Raw genomic sequence first — 9966 nt, forward strand, 5'->3', positions numbered from 1 at the left:
CCAGCAGCATAAGATTTTCGTTTTTTTAAATTCACAATTATATACATTTATGGATAGTGACAAAAAACTGCAGGATATTTTGCAGAGAACTTTTAACATAAAGTCCAGTATGGTGTTGTCTATGCAAAAATGCATTTAAAAAGTAGTGCCCAGGCGTGGGAACGAAAATCATTTTCTAGCCACTTTTTCCTGGTTCACCTTATGGCCTAATTATGATGAGTCAAAATTGCAGAATAGATATCTGGAATTGGAATATTGACTAGTCAAAACTAAATTATGACTAGTACAGCAAGATGTATTTAATGCTAAAACCGCTTGCCATAGTCCCCCCACCCCCCCACACACACAGCAATGGCGGATCATGGAGCCTCTCAATAGTTCCCGGAAGTTAGCAACAAACGCTAGCAGGCAGCAGCGCGATAGAGTTACAGCTGAATAGACCGTTTGCGAAGCACCTTTAAAAGGTAAGACGTTTAAATAATAAGATTGTATATCATCAACACATCTGTATTAAATTTCCTTGTTTTATAAAGTATACTAGTAGGCTATTCCTCTGTAATTTAGTAGATTTGGGGGAATATAAAGTTAAATCAGTTAACAGATAAAGTAAAGATAATGTTAAGGACACAAAACAAATCGGGACATCTTATTAAAATTGTTTCTCTTAATGCAGTTTCATCCGTCGTTATGGAAGTAGAGAAATGTTTTTTTTTTTTCCTCCAGTTTGAAGGAAGTTAAATATATACCCAGCAAACAGGGGACGGTTCCGAACGTCCGTTTAGGTCCACAGTACGTCCGCTTTATAACGTTCGCGGATGGACGTTCGGAAGACTTTGGTTCGCTGGAGGACGTTTTGAGGACGTCCACTTATGTCCGCATTTGGTCCTCTTTTTGACGTTGTTTCGTCCCTTATCTGCCATTTCCATTACAACACTTGAAGAATCCAGGTCCTTTAGACCTGACCAGTGTTGGGATGTAATACAGAAGTCACATAGATCGAAATACATTTTTATATATTGAAATATCTTAAATTTAAATAGAAGAAAATATGTTTTATAAAATATATGTAAATATATTTTAAAATATATTACAAAAATATATTTAAATATTTGATTTTGGCCGCTTTTTAATATTTTCCACATATATTAAACATGTAAATATATTTTTATTCAAAATATTTACATATATTTATTTCCCATATATGTAAATACATTTAGATATCAGACTATGTAAATATATTCATTTGGAATATATGTCTATATATTAATTTCTAATATTTGTTAACATATTACATTTCAGTACATGTAAATATATTTTATATTGTGAATATTTACATATATTTATTTCCCATATATGTAAATACATTGAGATATCAGACTATGTAAATATATTAATTTGCAATATATGTCTATGTATTAATTCCTAATATCTGTTAACATATTACATTTCAGTACATATATATATATATATATATATATATTATATATATATATATATATATATATATATATATATATATATATATATATGAATTTAAACATTCAATTACTGAACAGAAATTGGAGACTGAAAAATGTAAAAATCCCCAGACAATGCAACTTAAAAACTGTGACAGTATAAATTCACTTGCAAAAATGAGCAGTGTATTCAGATGACATAACACCTGCTATAGAAAAATAAGAATTTTATTGACATTGACAAAAGAACAGAGTGCACATAAACTGCACAATTAAAACATAAATCAAACCAGCAAACTTTACTGGAATTGCTATTATGAATACTAAAGGATGATGCTTAAAACCTGAAAAGTAATTCTTGAAGAGAAGTTTTTTTTTTTTTTTTTTTTTTTTTTTTTTTTTTAAATTAATGAAATAAAGTCTGTGTTTAAAAAAAAAAAAAAAAAAAAAAAAAAAAATTGGAGTTGTCTAATAGAGAGGGTGAAAGAAGAACATCCAAACCCTGCCCCTGATTCCTTCAAGATTTTTTATGGATTTATATAATGGTGTTTTTTTTGTAAAGTAAAGGCAGCAGTGGCAAAATTAACATGACACTACTTTGACTTTTTTTTTCTTGCACAAATGGCAAATTGTATCAAAATTGGTGTTTTGGAGTGTGTGCAAGTTGCGTGTGTGTGTGTGTGTGCGTGCGTGTGTGTTGCTGTGCGTGTGTTTGTGGGTGTGTGTGTGTGTGTGTGTAGTTTAATTTGTAGAACAAAACATCAAAGTAGTGTGATGTTAATTTTGCCACTGTCTTTACTTTATGAAAACACACCATTATATAAATCCATAAAAAATCTTGAAGGAAGCAGGGGCAGGGTTTGGATGTTCTTCCTTCACCCTCTCTATTAGACAACTCTAAACTCTAACAGGGAATTGACGCCAACTTGGAATTGATGGCCTGTCCCAGGTGTCCAGCAGTTGCCTTTTCATGGCGTTATCATGGCGAACCTGTGTTCCATAAATAAAATAAAAAGTTAAAAACAACAGAATTTGTTCAAAATAGAAATTTTGACAATATTCTAACAGTATCACTTTTTATCCATTTAACACCTTAATCCTTGCTGAATAAAAGTATTCTAAAAGTTTCTTTCTTAAAAAAAAAAGAAATGTACTGACCCAAACAGTTTTTTATTTTTTTTATATTTAATGTTTTTTAATATATTTTTTATGGTGTTGTTTAAAATCAATATTTATTTATTAACTTTTATCAATAAAATATTTTTTAAACACTATTTTATAGTGTTATTTAAAAATGTTTACAACACTGATAATAAATCAGCATAATTTAATGATTTCTGAAGGATCATAATGATGCTGAAAATTTAGCATGGCTTTACAGGAATCAATTATATTTTAAAGTATATTAAAATATAAAACTGTTACGTTAAATTGCAATGATAGTCTATTTCACTAAATTACAGTTTTTTCTTTATTTTATCAAATTTTTAATTATCTGTTCACATCTTATTTTTTATTATCTGTGTGTTGTTGTTGTCTCTGCGTTCTGGAAGCTTGTGACACTAAAACAAATTGCTTCTATGTGCAAACATACTTGACAATAAAGCTCTTTCTGACTCTGATTTGCGTGTGTGTAATAGCTATACAGTAGGCCTACTACAGTACAAATGGAAATGCTTATTTTTCAATTAAAGATAACTTATATAATTAATGGACTGCTATGGGTGCTTGACACTTCATTGGTCGTTGTGTTGTCTAAGAATGATATTCAAGGTTAAGAGTACGCTGTAAGTTATTTAAATATAAATAGTTTCATCTAGGTATTTAACAACATTACCTACATTAAAGAAAGACGACTTTCCTTATTGATTATGTCTTCCCTCAGGTAAAATGCACGTTTTCTTGCATGGCTGGATGTTGGAATCACGTTGTTTGCATTCTCCCAGACTGATTAGCTGAAGTCGAAACGCGGACGTTAAAAAACCCAACTTGGTTGGTTAGATGAAGTCTAGATGTGGAGGTTGAGCGAGCAGCCGGCGGAGGATTCCGCTTAGTCTTAAAGCCTCCCTCGAACGGCTATGCTCACAAATCAAACACTGGTCAAAAAAAGAAAAACTAATTCTCACCTTAGAGTTTGGTATTCGTATGGTCTAGGTGGTCATACGGCATATGCCTTAAATACGGGACAAACTGCGTTCCATACAGCTTTCATAATGCTTCTTTGATGCCTTAAATACAGGACGATTCCATATTATACAGATTATTATATATTATATATCCATATAACGGTTGGCAACCCTAACAGTGCATACTTTTAGGTTAAATTAATTAGCTTTTTTTAATTCATCCATTAACAAATTGCCAACAAAACATTTACAAAGCTATAAAAAAAACTCATCTACACATAATATGTGATTAAAATCCCAAACTTTCATAAATAAGAGCTCAAATCTATAGCTAGCTTGTTACCTCTTATAGTTAGCCTCTATAGTTAGCTCACGGTTGTGATGCTAACGGACTTATTCCCATGACAATGAACCATTTCTGTAAAGTAATTATTCAACAGAAGCGTGTCAATTACATGTAAGAAAGTGTCAGGGAAAAGTTGTATGTATTATTATTTGTGTATTATATAGGGACTAAAAACTACCTGAAAGCAGTAAAAACAACAGTGAGAGACGGAGAGATTTGCTACTTGTCAGCTGTGTTTGCGCCGCACCGTTTAAATGGTAAACTCCCTCCACTCCAGTTTAAATGCGCGTCGACTGTTCAACGCGCGCGCCCATCAAACACATTACACAGCGATTACATCGTACATAAAATTATAAACTTGTCCTGACACTTGATAACATATTGTTTACATGTAACTAAATTACGTAATTTAATTGCAAAATAAATGTAACTGTAATCTGTTACAGTTACTAGGGGGAAAAATTGTAATTAAATTAGTTACTTATGAAAATGTCAATGATTACAAAGGGAGTTACATCTGAATATTTTCACACATATACATATTTAAAGTGAGACATCAATGTTTCAGGATTTGAAGACACATGACATGCTTATTCCATAAATGTTTTTATTTCCTATTTTTGGTTTATGTACATGTTTTTATTTATTTTTTTTAAGATTAACTGTTTTTTTCCCTCAGGCATTGTTAGATGCCAGTGTTTCTTGTCATAGCTATGCAAAGATTTGATTTCAAAAATAGTATCATATCTATTAAAGAGCAGGTCATATGGGTTTTTGAAAAGCCTCTCTTTTGCAGTTTATAACGTAGCTATCCTATCCTTGAAAGAAAACAATCTCCAAAGTTGTTAATCAAAAAAAGGTGCACGATGAATAAAGATATTGTCTCTCAAAAGATAGAGAGTCGATTCTGAATCGCACGTAACGAGTCGTTATATTTTCGACTCTTTTGCCTGTTACCGGTGTACGTCACTGAGTAACACATTTGCATAATCCCCGCCCTGCCCGCGAAATACGAACAGAGTCTGATCTGCCCACAAACACTTTTGCTATTAGTGCGTTTACATCATGTTGAAGAAGACGCTGTGTTTTTCAAAGATAACACAGAAATACAATTTGAGCCTGTTTGTTGTGTGGCTTGTCATTTTATCAAGAACTGCTTCTCTCTACATCCGGGGCTTTTATCTTCGTTGGCTTCTAATCTTCTTAATTTGGACTAACACAGCTCTCTGAACGCCACACGACCTGTAAGTAGTATGATTGATACGTTAGGTGTACATTTTCAATTGAGTGCTCAAAATATAATTTTTTTTGTGCCAATATGTGATGTATACCTAGTGCAGCTTTAGGTTTCCAGGTAAAGCATGATATTACTGTTTTACTAAAGTTGTTCTAAAAATTCGCAGTGAACCTAAGAATATGTCGATTATTGTAGACTGATGTTGTTCTAATTACTTTTGTTTAATAATGAAGAATGGTAGTGTAGCACTACATCAGCAGACTTAAGTATAGGCTGCCTAGTGTGGGTAATGAAAGGCTGTGGCAGTTGCTGTTTATTGGTGCTCGGGGACCCGTGAAGTTGAAGCGTATTTGTGTACAAATGTTGTTGCCCATATTTTTTGGTCTACATGTCATTACACTTGATGTAGATATATTAAATGCACCAATAATTCTCAATCTTTTCTCAGCCCTGCACATCTCAATAAGGTACAAGTATAATCTAATGGCTCATCTCTGTGCCAAGTACTGTATCACCGCACGAAAACGGTTTGGCCAGCTGACCTGCAAATCCGAGCAGAGTAGGCTTTTCAATGCGGAAGGGAGGGGCTTTGCTCCGAACTTGCTTGAAAACGAATCATTCTTTTCCTAATCATGTGGCAAATGACTCTAATATTAAATGTATATTCTGAGAAAATTACAATGTTTTATGACCTTAGATGCATTTAAACCTGATGTTGGGGACTCCATACAACTTGAATGGTGACGCGCTTTGTCAAAAAATAAAATATCATATGATCCTGACATGTCTTTAAACTGATATCTCAAAAAGATCACAAAGTAAAAAGAGCTGCTAAAGTCTGATTTTGAGGTGGTTGTACTTTACAATTAAAGTATTACAATATTAATTCAAGTGAAGAAGGATTTCTGAATGTCTGACAGTAATCAGTGTTGAGTACCACTGTAATGTCTGCTCTAAATGTTTCAAAAATAATTAAAACGTGAAAAACAATAGAAATTTAGAAAAGGAATCAGCAAACGTATCCACTGCAATGCTCAGCCAGTGGTTGCCAACTTAGCAATTTTGTTGCTAAATTTAGCAACTTTTCAACTACCCTAGAAAATGTTTCTTCCAAAGCACCTAGCACAAATTGAGCTATTTTTAAACAGTTTATTTGTCAACTTTTAGCAACTTTTGACAAGTGACTGAAACAATAAAAGACACATTTTCCATCTAAATTACCACAAAATGAGGGAACCCCAAAGATGTCCCTAGCAATACACATATCACGTGGAATTAGAGTTAGCTGCTATTAGCAATTGCTCAATTTATTAATAATAATTTAATAATTGTTCATTTATGATACACCTTGTTAGGTAGCTTGTACCTGCGATTGTTGATCAGTTAGTACACTGGTAAGAAAACATATCTAGGAAAAATGGAAAAGGGTCTGGTAATTTTCCAGGACATTATCCATTATGTCCATTAATTCATTGATCCATAATCACATTGTAACCCTGTAACCTGAAAACACAAAATACTATGCGTAATTTATAATGCAGTTTAAAAAAAACCTGTGAAAAATTTAACATGGAAAATTGCTTCATATACCATAGTAGATTGTGCCCTATGTTTTTACAGATATTTTTTTAGAGTGTGTGCATACTAACTAACTGCTAATACACGGCTTAAAAAACTATAATTGTTCAGGCTGTGTTTCTCGATAAAGAAATGATCATTAGCACTTAAGAGACGGTTTTCTATGAGTCATTTTTAACGATCGTCAGTTCGTTATTGTGGTTACACGTGCGTTTCCCACAAAATGCAGCACGTTAATGCAATCGCGCGTAGCGGTGCTTCAAGTGGACCTAATAGAATGGGCTTGTAATTGTAGTACATGCTAGTTTATGAAATGTTAACCAATGCTGCATTCCAGAAAACTTGGGATATAAACATTTTATTATTATACTACATTATATATATTACATTTATACGTATATATATTATACCTTTACATTAATAATATCCAATATACGTTTCTACAAAAATATATATTATAGTATATAATGAGTCTATATAGAGACGTATTATTTTAAGAGCGGACGACGTGTTCCAATAAATTGTTTTTTTGTGCACCGTCAGTAAGTCTATTGACAGACTTTTTCCTCCCATGTTTTTTGAAGCATATTTCCTACCCGATAGACTACTTTTTATTCTTTTTTTTTTTAGCTTCAGTCATTTACAATTTAGATTTGTATTGCAATTTTTTCTGCCCTTTTAACCTATTTAATTTATAAAATTCATAAAAAAAAACAAACAAAAAAAAAATAAAGTGTGCAATAAAGTACAACTCAAAACTTTAGATAATATAATCACATTGCACTTGAATAAAGTTAAACGTGTAATCCTTCTGTGATGTCCTGCAGGGGACCTCATAAATCTGTCGTTCTTACGATTGCACTTAGGACTTTACACATGACTCCGAGCTCTCACGGATGATGTTTCAATACGAGAGCGTTTGCTACTTAAGAAAGTAAAAATTGCTGTTTGGGAAACCAAGACCGTGTACTGCTTAGAGATCAGTCGATACGAATCGTTTTTACCATAACTTCTTATGCGTACACAAAGCCCTCTGCGAAAACGCAGACCAGAAGTGTGTAGTTGTAATATGTTTATTAACTATCTAATTAGTGTAAAAAAAAAAAAAAAAAACTTACATTTTTAGGCGCGTATTAGTGTTTTAAAAATTGTGTAATTGTTTCAATTAATTAGGGCCCGGGGCAACTGCAGTGCGAGGGACCCTCTTGGCATGCTCCGTTTTATTTAGGGCCCGGGAAGCAGATGGTGAGAAAGGAGCCTCCAGGAATTTGCTTCGTGAGGAACAATCAGTAGGGCCGACACCGATTGGTGTGAGGACCTATTGTAGCTGCTTCGTTTATTCTTATTCTTCTTAAGGGGCCCGAGCACCGATTCTGTGAGGACTTCTCTTGTATCTTCTTGTTTATTCTTCTTCTTTCTTCTTCTCCAAAATGAATCGCATTTTTGAGGGCCTAAACATGCTCGAAAAGTCCTGACAACTTTGGCACACACGCGTCAGACCTGGTGGAAAATTTACGTCTGATATAGGTTTCAGAAGAGGGGGTGTGGCAAAATGGCTCGACAGCGCCACCTACCGTAAAAAAAAATCAACAGCCCTCGAGCTGTGTTTTCACGTACATGCACGAAAATTGGCACACATAGGTAAAGCATCAGTACCTACAAAAAAGGCCTCTTGGAGCAATATCCGAAACCCAACAGGAAGTCGGGTTATATTTTAATTTTATGAGGCAAATTTTTGCATCATTTTTGTCATTTGCATGCACAAGATTTGTATTTTAACGAAACTCCTCCTAGAGATTTATTCAGATCAACACCAAATTTGTATGCCTAATCTAAAGGCCTTTGCGATGTTAAATTGCGAAGATCTTGAGTTTTCGTTGAATGGGCGTGTCCGTGGCGGCCTGACGAATTTCGATGATTCGCCATGAAAATGAAGCTGCTATAACTCAGACATACAATGTCCAATCTGCCCAAACTTCACATGTTTGAATGAGACCTCCCCCTGACCTGAACAGATTGATATGCCCATATTCATTTATAGTCATAGCGCCACCTACTGGCAACAGGAAGTGACATTTTTACACTGTAACAAACCACCCTGAGAAATTTTATGACATAATTTTTTTTTTTCAGTCACTCTAGTCTAAAGGCCTGTGCGATGTTAAATTGTGAAGATCTGAGTTTTCGTTAAAGGGCGTTTCCATGGCGCCGTCATTTCAAAGTTCGATGTCTCGCCATGGGAATAAAAGTTATTGTAACTCAGGCATATAAAATGTCCGGACTGCCCAAACTTCACATGTTCATAAAGAGTCCTGGCTGAACACATATCTGAAGGCCAAGATCCATTGGGTGTGGCAAAATGCCTCGATAGCGCCACCTATACATGTTCAACGGATTGTGCGCCTCGAGCTACCGTTTCACGCCACATGTACAAAAATCGGTACACCAAGCACATGTAACACACCAATACCTACAAAAAAAGTCTCTTGGTACGAAAAAAATCGAATCCCAACAGGAAGTCAGTTATTTTGAATTTTCTCTGCAAAATTTGTGTCGTTTTTGCCATTTTCAGGGGTTGTACTTTAACGAACTCCTCCTAGAGATTTATTCAGATCAACACCAACACTTTGTCAGTGTAATCTAAAGGCCTTTGCGATGTTAAATTGCGAAGATCTTGAGGTTGCGTTTAAGGGCGTGTCTGTGGCAGCCCCTTACAAATTTCGGATGTGTCGCCTATTGAGAACAGGAAGTTTGTCTATAACTCAGACATAACAGAATGTCCAGCATCTAATGCATCCCCCACATAAGCACCATCTCACAATGTTTTGAGAAAGACATCTGAAACTGAAATATATCTGACAGTGCCACTAATTCAACGATATCGCTCTAGCGCCAACCATGAGCTGGCAACAGGAACGGGGACCAGTTTTTACGCCGTAACAAACTACTCCTAGAAATTTTATTTGGGAGAAACGATTGATAGTTTGTTTGGGGTCAGTATAATTAAAGGCCTTTGCCCCCGATGTTACTTCTGAAGCATCGTTGCGGTGTTTCATTAAAGGGGAGTGGGGCCATTGGAGCCGGAGCACAGTCGATGTCTCGATTGGATTGACGTGTTGTAAAACTCCGGCATAAGAGGTCGATCTTTCTCAAACTTCACTGTTCGACCCGCGTCTGGCCTGAACACTTCTGAAAGGTTACATGTAGTTCCCCCCAGCTAGT

The 9966-nt window shown here is 34.7% G+C and overlaps 1 long non-coding RNA gene across 1 annotated transcript; it reads right to left on the bottom strand.

Annotated features, from left to right (window-relative positions):
* Nucleotides 1–2274: 2274 nt before the first annotated feature.
* On the bottom strand, nucleotides 2275–3968 carry LOC122142830. The gene is made up of 3 exons (XR_006158812.1): nucleotides 3927–3968; nucleotides 3584–3685; nucleotides 2275–2447 (listed from the first exon to the last, which is right to left on the bottom strand). It is a non-coding gene; the product is annotated as an uncharacterized LOC122142830 (long non-coding RNA).
* Nucleotides 3969–9966: the final 5998 nt, after the last annotated feature.

Source organism: Cyprinus carpio, unplaced genomic scaffold, assembly GCF_018340385.1.
Source record: "Cyprinus carpio isolate SPL01 unplaced genomic scaffold, ASM1834038v1 S000000172, whole genome shotgun sequence".
NCBI lineage: Eukaryota > Metazoa > Chordata > Actinopteri > Cypriniformes > Cyprinidae > Cyprinus > Cyprinus carpio.